We start from the raw sequence: 10,083 nt of genomic DNA, 5'->3' as shown, positions 1-10,083 counted from the left end.
GCTTCTTTACCATCAACAGGACTCTTACTACCATAATCATGCGACCGAGTCGCAATCCGTACATGAGACATCATCAATATGGGTTCTTCACTAGCACTCGAGGAAGAACCTATCATCTTACTCTCCTGCTTTGGAAATGGATCTTTCAAAACAGCAGGAGTTGGGGAACCCTTAACGATTTTCACAACCTCTGCCCGATGAGGGCAATCTCTTGTGAAATGATCTTCTTCACAAATTAAACAAGGATATCGAGGTTTGCGCTTCTCGTCATTAGATTCCGACTTCTCTTTTTTCTCCTTTGGAGCCTTATCTGCTTTCTCTTTCTTCTTACCTTTCTTTTTACCACCGTTTTTGGATTTAGCCGTAGATGATTCTACAGCGTGAACGTCGGCGGTAATTTCAGGAGAAGATTCTCCTGTCGGGGAGTCTGGTAAGGTTATAATTGGAGAAGAATTCTTTGAGGATTTCTTCTTACTCTTAGTATTTATCGTACCAATCATGCCATCAGCAGCATGAGACCCTGAAGGAGCAGCAGCGATTTGATTTGACTTAGGAAGATCTGGGATCTTCTCGTGCAACGTACCCGACTGAGTGTAAACTAAGTCAAGGTACTGGGCTTGAGCAATGACTTGCTCCTCAGTAACTACTCCGGCCTTAGCTACGTCTTCAGTAATCTTCGGTAATAATGATTTTACAAACCATTCAGCTAAGATTTGGTCCGGGATAAAAACTTTCACTAAACGTCTTCGACGTCGCCATTCATGAATATGGTCGGAAATATAAGTGGACGTCGATTGTTTTAATGAAGTCAATAACTCAGTACCGTTATCGTATCTGACCGGCAACTGAAAATGAGTAAGGAACGAGGTAGCTAACTGGCTGAAATTATAAAAAGAGGACCGTGGCAACTCAATGTACCACTTGGCCGCGAGACCAATGAGCGTATGCTGGAAAAGACGTAAACGGATCGAATCATCCGAGATAGAATTTGAAGCACACCAGAGGTGGTAAGTCATCACATGATTTGACGGATCCTCTCCAGACTTACCTTCGAACTTAGGTATATCACTGGGCAACTTATTTGGCATTGGCGGCCAGAACGGAAGATAATTGATTGGATCGTTCGTTAGGCGCGTCAAGTCGGGTAAATCTAAAGTTGCAATAAACGGCAATTGCCGGTTAGGATCTCTAAAACTCTGGGTCACAATACCAGTTCCAGGAGGAGGATATCCAGGATAACTAGGAATAGGAATCGCATTCGGGATATTATATCCTCCTGGAAAACCAGGATTAACCGGACCGTACTGGGGCTGTTGAGGTTGTTGATAAGTATACCCAGGATACGGTTGATACTGGTAAACCGGTTGTTGGACAGCAGGACCAAGTTGATACTGCCCCTGGTACTGTTGGTACGTAAATTGAGGTTGACTTGTTACAATAGTACTTAAACCAGGTTGCCCTACAGGCATCTGAACTGTGGTTTGAATCGTAGATCCAGACAACGGTAAAGATGTCTGAGGGGTGGTTGCAGAGATAGTAGAAACTGGAGCTGTCGATACTCCAGAAGTAAGTGCGGTAGACTGGACAGATGGTGCGGTAGTTGCAGCAGTCGTTTGAGATGGAGTACTAGGTGCAATTGGCGACTGAGTAACTACCGAAGTTACAGGAGTTTGAATAGTTGACTGGACAGGTTGTGGTTGCTGGGGTGTACCAGAAACTACAGGTTGTCCAGTTTGAGGTAACAACTGTATACTTGGCTGCATCACCTGCTGACCTTGTGATGGATCCCACACTATCATTCCGGGGTATTGACCCGTAACAGGTTGAGGATACTGAGATCCGTAACCAGGTTGAGGGTAGGATTGATAATTGACAGGTACATTTCCTATATTTTGAACATAAGTTTGACCTTGAGGTGGTAGATAACCTTGAGTCGAGTATTGACCCTGGGGTTGATACCCTTGAGGTAAATACTGATACTGGGGTTGACCTTGACTCGAGTACTGACCTTGGGGTTGATACCCTTGAGGTAAGTACTGATACTGGGGTTGACCTTGGGGTACGTATTGTACCACAGGTATATACTGTCCTTGAGGTTGCCCCCCAGACACAATTTGTGTACCTTGAGGTTGCCCCCCAGGCATTACTTGAGGTTGCCCCCCAGGCGGTAACTGCCCACCTTGAGGTTGAGAACTAGGAGTTGAACCTGACATCATATAGATGTCCCCTACACCCAACGGCTTATTACCATTGTTTCCAGCTAATAACCCATGTTCAATGGGTTGAGGAGATGCTCCTGCAAAAGTACCAGAAAGTGACTGATACCCAGTAGGAACAGAAGGACCGCCATGTAAAAATGATTCAGGTGATTGAGAAAACATGGACGACTGACCAGACATATTTACAGGACTATATATACCTCTAGGTGGAAAAGGAGTACGAGGTGGAGAAAAACCGGTACCTGAGTTGTCTAGAAAATTAGTTAACGAAAGATACCAAGTAGTACTTCTAGGAGGGCTGTAAAAGATAGATTCACGTTCTCTTAGATCAATGGTAGGTTGATCTTCAAGAACAGGGCCTACTTCTTCTTCTGGAGCAAGTTCTTCAATAGCTATCAATCCAGAAGGAAGATTTTCGGTTATGACTCTTTCAACCCTAGGTGAATCAGGAACACTAGAAGTTGGAGTAACAGGTTCAGATATTTCAGGTTCTTCGCCTATGTCACTAGCAGATGAAAAACTACCAGCAAGCTCAGAAACTGCAACAGCGTCAGGGTTATAACCTGTCTCTAGACTTTGGTAATCCTGATGGACTACCAAGGAAGACTCTCCTTCTTCAGGTGAACCTACTCTACTGCCACTAGGAGGAGTTACAAGGACTTTCAAACCTTCGTAGTAACTCGGAACCTCTTCGGGAGGTAGGCCTCGAAGTCTACGAGACCTCCTCAACAAATCGGCTAGGGTTACAGGCTCAGGAGACTTGCCCCGAGATTCAGGGGTCTGTCTCGGTAATTCCGCCACAGTTAAAGATTTTTAACTACTGCACACGCAAACAAAGTAAAATCTCAAAGCAAACTGCCTAAAGTCTCTAAAGAACCAAACAAATTTGAAGCACACGCCTAAAGAATCTAGGGCGTCAAACCAAGCACAAACAGTAGCCTTCCGGACCGAAAGCGCTAGTTGGTGATGAAGTCCAACATCGCCGGATTCAGTACAGAAGTGGCGGGTGGAACAGTTACCCCGGCAACCTGCTTAATGAATAGACCGGCACAAGTTCCTCCACTTTAACCGTCTCGAGTGAAGTGAACCCCCCGAAAAATCCAAGTGAGTCTAGCCGACGTCTGCTCCAGGTACAGTGGGATCTTCCCTCCACCGTCACCTCGGTAGAATCCTAAAGATTATGGTCACTAAGGTTACCAACAGCAACAAGTACACCTGGGGGAACAGTCTACACTCCGACAGCACGCAAGGGCAGAGTATCAAGCTCAATCCCCTTGCCGGCTCCTTGACAATAATCCAAGGTTTACCGACAAGTGACCCCTGGCTCCTCGACAATGGTTAATCCGAGGTTTACCGTTTGTAATACGTGCGTGTCTGGCGTCGTTCCCAACGAGGGAGGATTGATCCCCTCACTGGTTCGGACACGAGCTCGTGCTTCTCCTTTAAGAGGAGCTTTCCCAGAGTATAAATGAAACAGCTGGATTTATTCTATCACAAGATAAGCTACTTGTTTGGTTTTGTTGTCTTGGAGAGTTTATTACTCTCCTACTCCAAGACACTAGCCTGATCTATATTGGTGTTTCAGAGCCCTAGTAAATAAAAATTACTACGTTAATTTTACTTTAAGCGTTAATTTTATGGCTTCCTTAAGACAAAAGGTAGTGGAGATGAAACTGGTGGTGTGTAGACTCGACTCGCAACCACTACAAAGATGCACCTAAGATGATTTACACTACTTTCCTTTTTCAATGAATCTCTTAGCTAAGAGAGTTGAGAGAATGCAATTTTATAAAAAACAACTTTCTTAACAAAGACAATCAAAGAAACAATTCTCTTTTATCTTTTCAAAACATGCACTCATGACCACTAATTATTCACGAAAATTCCTTTTCTTCAAAAGACAACAAATGCTACTAAAGCAAATTTGATTCCAAAAGAATTTTGTATTTTTCCTATATTAATCAAGCATATAAAACTATTTATCAAAAATCAATTTTAACAAATCTAAGGCAATCAAATCAAAGTCACTCAAAAGCAAACTAAAGGGAAATTCACCTAAAAACAAAAATAAAGAGGACAAAAGCCTACAAAGATGATTCCCGGATGTTTTACTTAGTCAAAAGCAACTAAGGATCAGTCTATGCAGAATCATAAACCAATCGAAAAACAAAATCGAAATCTTTTTGTTCTTTTTCACAAAAATGAAATTCAAAGCTTTAAATCAACAAACTTTTCGAGATTTGCAAAGAGAAGATACAAAGGTAGATCTCTCACAAGGGTGATCTTTATGACAGGTCCGACTCCTAAGAGGGATGAACAAAACCAGGGAGATCCAAAGTTTGACAACCTCTAACGCCAAAGTCACTACAGGACCAGTTAAAATCAAACCCTAAGGCAAAAACTCTATGAATTCCACCAAAAACTCTCGATACTAATGGAACAAGTTCAGGTGAAGATCTTTGACAGTAAACCAATGGATCTGGGCAGGAAAAACCAATTAAAAGCAAAATCTAAAGAGCAAAAAGCAAAAATTTGAAATTTTCTTAATTTTAACAGGGTACGCAGGCAACCTGTTAAGACAGGTGCGGGTACGCTCTGTGCACACAGTAACAGTGCGTACAAGTACGCACTGTGCTGAACTCAGAGCCTGCGTACTTCGACCAAAACTAAGAAAAAAGAAAAACTAAATCAACCCTAAGCTAACCTACCCAAACACACAGTTCAACAGCCAAAAACCAGAAAACAAGCAGTGTTTCTCAGATCAAAAGATGAAATCAAAAAGAACTCAAACAAATCCATGGTGTCCCCAGCGGAGTCGCCATTTTGTCACACGGAATCAGTCAATAGTGCGGACACAACCGACCTTCCTAGAAGTCTAAGACTTTCTAATGACAAACAAGACAAAAGAGAACAATCCTTCTCTAAATATGCATTACAATATGAGAAATCAAGTGTTTAGCTCTTACCTTTAACCAAACGTTGTTGTAGTAGTCCAGCTTCGTTGATCCGGATGAGCTCCTCCTTCTCTTCGAAACCTGCATTCACCAACAGTCAAACCATTAAATAGCACCTGATTATAACATAAAACAAAGCATATTCAACATATAGACCAAGGAGTATATGAAACAACTCATAAATAACAAGTTATTGAGAAGAATGGACTAATTTGTATTAAAGGTAACAAAAGGAACCATTACAACCTGAGCCTTGGTGTTGTGCAAGCTCCTTCCAGGGTCCACAAGAGTCCTCCTTTACTCTGATCAGCTCACCCACCTCCCAATGGAAACAAGTAAAGATGGTAATCTCTCCTCACAAGCTCTCACAAGGAAGTCCTAATTCCAGCAGCATCTACCCTTAGGAATGTTCAACTTTCAACCTCCCTCCCTCTGGCCCAATGCCTGTATTTATAGTGTTCTAGAGGAAGTTAATTAGCTCCACCATGGATGGGATAAGCCCCTCTTTCAATGGGATAGGCTCCCCTCTTCATGGGATAAGTCCCTCTTTCTTTGGGTACATGAACCATCTGGAGGCGCTTCATACACGTCAAACAAGCTTCTAGAATGCTCTAGAAATGACCACAAGTAACTTTTTTAAGATGAAACTTGCGCCTTTTGACCTTTACAGGAGTACGCACCCACCCCTTTACATACAGAGCGTACATGTACGCAGGCATTGTGAACTTGGGCTGCGTACCCGCAGGTAAGGCTAAGAGAAACTGCGTACCAGAGATAATTGACTTTAAATGACTTTTCTCTTCTTTCTGGAGTTTGACATGCAGAGCAGAGGCATGAGACTTGCCAAGGAGGATAGTATGACAGTGGATGGAGCCATACTAACTGCAAATAGTCATGGTGACATTTTTTAGTGTAACAATTCCAATTGAATGGTTTGGATGAATTTAGAATGTAGGCCCTCCTACATAAAGAGGTAGTTCAACTTCAGAGGAAGATCTGACATGATAAAAATACCAAGGAGAAGCAATTTTAGGAAAGCAATTGGGCATTGTTATATGATTCTAGGTATAAGGAATTCAAGGGCAAGTTAAGGAAAAGATGGCCTAGACCTTATGTTGTGGAAAGATGCCACGATAATGGTTCAATGAAAATCAGAATCATATATGAAGAAGCCATTCCTTTGCTTGTTAATGGACACCAATTGAAAATGTACAAGAGACCTTTATCAAAATAAAAGTTTGTTGATGATATCAATAAAATAGTGATGATAGTGGAGCAAGTTCCAGCTCCTCCCTCATCAAATCACTGAGGAAAAAGAAGAAAGAGTAAGTACTCAGGTGAAAACCTCCATGAGGTGCCTGAGTCCCATGCTTGGGTTGAAAACCTCTTGAGGCGACCCAGTGATGCAAAACAAAAGGAAAAAAAAACAAAAAGAAAAAGAGAATAGGAAGATCCTTGGGTGAAAACCTTTCTTGAGGCGCCCAGGAAAAACAACTCAGGTGAAAACCTCTCTGAGATAGCCTAGTTGTTTTAATATATATATATATATCTATATATATATATATATATATATATAATTTTTTTATCATGAAATTTCCATTTGCAGGGGGGCGAGAAGGACAGTTAAGGAGCAAAACAGGATCCCAAGGAGACCCCTGTCACTCACATATTCATTTTTTTCACTCCTTACCATGCATCCTTCCATAATTTTTTTCATTTTTCCACTCCATTGCTTCGATTTATACAAATACTGTGTTTTCTATAGGATCCCCTGTATTCCTACAAGATCCCTTGAAAACCTACAGGATGATCCTGTAGGAATTACAGTGACCCAGAAATCCTACAAGAAGCAATCCGAAGGAAAATGATGGACTTGTTAGGTCCCTAAAATTCACCCTCTCCATGATCTAGCACCTCACCTCGTCCACCATCATCATCCCTGCACTCATCAATAAAAAAATAAATCAGTTTAAATAGTTTTTTTTTTCCAATATTAAAAAAAAAAGGAAATAGAGAGGAGTAAAGAGCATCACCTGAGTATCCTTTCCTCTCCACACTCCCACTCCTTCTTCCTATCCATGTCACCATCCTCACAGACCCATCAAGCAAAATGATTAAAGAATTTTGAGGGAGAAGCAACTACAGGACATCCTGTAGCAGCCTATCCCACAGAATTCCAATCACACTAGCAACAAGTCTTCACCATGATGATCCAGGAGCTCAAAAAGTAGCAGCATCAGATCTTCAAGCACAGATACATGTAAAAATAGAGAAGCCATTAGTAGACAATAAGAGGAGGAAGAAGGATGACATGCAAAAAATATACACAACAACACTTCTGGTCTTTGACAACTGCAACATAACATGGAAACCACAGGTAAGTATCCTGCTCGCTCTCTCATCTGCATCATGTAGTAAAAAATTGTAAGGGTTACGAGATAGTTGGTTTATAAGTGAAAAGGTGGCTAGTTCAGTTGGCCACCTTCGTTCAGTCAACACATGCACAACTGTGTGTCCTCTCACATGTGGCTGTAGTCAACTCAAAGACAGAGAAGGAGTAGGACAAAAAACAGTTAAACTACAAATCTACGAGGTCAGAGCTGATTATGAGGAGTGGGAAATGATGAGGTGGTAATGGGGACCAATGGTCCAAAAATGGCAATGTACCTTTGTTGCCAACACACCATCTCACCCCGAATCACCATAAGAGGAAATAAAACACTGTTCCCATGCATTCATGCATTTCACCCCCTCGAAACTCCCTCACTCAAGTCGCTCTCATAGCCCATGCCACCCACCAAAAGCAAAGATCCATCGTTCACTGCACAGGAATTCTTACAAGAGCATGCACAGGAATTCCTATAGGATACAAAGACTATCTACAGGATACCCAGAGAATGTCTACAGGATTGACAGAGAAGATTTCAAAAGGGATATCACACGAGTTTTCCACTGCAACCAGTCTAAAGAGGTAGGCTCTAAAATTACATTCCCCTTTGCAAGTAAATGAACCAAGGATACTCTAAATTCGAGTGAATTTAGAAACTGTGTGAAGGGAATTTAATACACAGCCATCTCTGTTTTTCTCCTGCATTTGAAAAATTGTTTCAACCCTCTCATTTTCTCCTTAAGCTTCACCAGCAAGATGATAGGAGGGTTTAATAGGAGAGAGCCCAAAAACACTGTGAGAATCAAACAACACCCCCAAGTGCTTGAAATCTTCACAAGACATAATTGGATGGGGTTTTTCAAAAAATTCAGAGGGTATGATGATGAGATGGCTCAAGAATTTTCTCTCTCCCTCACTCCACACACTAGAATACATGCCACTATTGAAATAAGGGGCCTCACTATAGATCTCACCAGTGAGCTCATCAACAGGGTCACCACACTTCTGCTAGGAGTCCCATGGAGAAAACAAGACAAAGGAGATAGCCAAGTTGCCAAAATAAAATTCCTTTTAGAAGGTGAGGAACCCACTGAGGGCAAAAATGGAGTAAGGAGGGAAAGTCTGCCATATCCATGGAGTGAGGTAGGCTACCAACTAATCAAATACATCTCATGTGAAGCTAAGACACCATTGTCTCAAGAACCAGAAGAGATGAAGGAGATGCAAGATAAAGGAAGTTGGAAGACCGTAGAGAAAAAAAAAGAGAGCTACAACACCAATCTCGCTAAGAAAGACAAGGAGCCACACAATTAAAAATTAAAAATATTATAGGTCCGATAGACCAATTTGGTCTCAGTGGACGGTAACCACTATCATCATCATCAGATATAGTGTTGTCCATGGCTATCATTTCAGGATCCTTGAAGAATTAAGATTTGGAGTAGAAACACCCCCTCACCAAAGGCTCAACATATCATATTTCTTGCTTCAATCACTCATAGACTCAAGCATCAAAGTGAAGGAGGGGAATTCCCAACAATTAGCTCACCATGGGTTGATTAGGATCCTCATTGAAGATGCCATCCAAAACCTCAGAATCCCTATAACATGGTTAGTTTTCAGAGACATGCCAGCAGAGGATGACATCAAAGATCTCACTTATGATGTTAGTCCTACTGTTAGTGAAGAGGATGTAAAACAAGAAGAAGAAGACATGAAAGACAAAGAGGAAGAAGGAAATAGAATAGAGGGGACAAAACACAAGGAGGAGTCACCTAGGGTGTCTCCAGAGGCCACTGAGAGAGAGGCAACAACTTCCCTCACTGCTCTCAACACCCCAATCAAGAAAAAAGGAAAAAGGCAGAGGTAGACCCCACTATATTTCAGGACAAGAAAGAGCACAAGAATAAGACAGGGGAAGCCACAAACATCAACCAAAATTCCTATTGAGATTGAAGATTCCCCTACACAAAAAGACAAAATGCCTTCCCCTAAGTCCCCTATCACCTATGTAAGGAGGCCTACTACTAGATCAACTTCCTCAAAGGGTAAGGCAATCCTACAGGATCCACAACAAAATCTATAGGAAGCAAAAATAGTCCTACATGATACTCTGCTAAATCTACAAGAGGCAAAGGAATTGGAAAGAAAGGTAGGGGAGTAGCAAGAAGCTAAAGAGGAGGACCCAGAGACAAAGGAACCCGGCTCCAATCCTAACTTGGACTCCTATTACCGGTTTATTGAGGGAGGCAGGGTCATACCTCAAAAATATTCCATCCCACTATTCTTCGAGCTTGAGAAGGAGAGGGCCAGAACTCACCGATGGATGCAGATCACCAAATCAAAGTGGGTGGAAGACATTGGGCACATGGAGGAGAAAGACAAAGAATTGGGCAGAGAGCAAAGTGGATTAAGGGATGGAGAAGCTATAATGAGAAATCAACTAGAGACAAAAAATGCATGGCTAAGGGGACAGCTGCAGGAAAGAGAGAACCAACTAGCATGTATGGCCAACCTCTCC

Source organism: Pinus tabuliformis, chromosome 8 (assembly GCF_031772625.1).
Source record: "Pinus tabuliformis cultivar Carrire ecotype Pingquan chromosome 8, CPIR1, whole genome shotgun sequence".
In the NCBI taxonomy this organism is placed as follows: domain Eukaryota; kingdom Viridiplantae; phylum Streptophyta; class Pinopsida; order Pinales; family Pinaceae; genus Pinus; species Pinus tabuliformis.
This window is presented reverse-complemented; position numbering follows the sequence as displayed.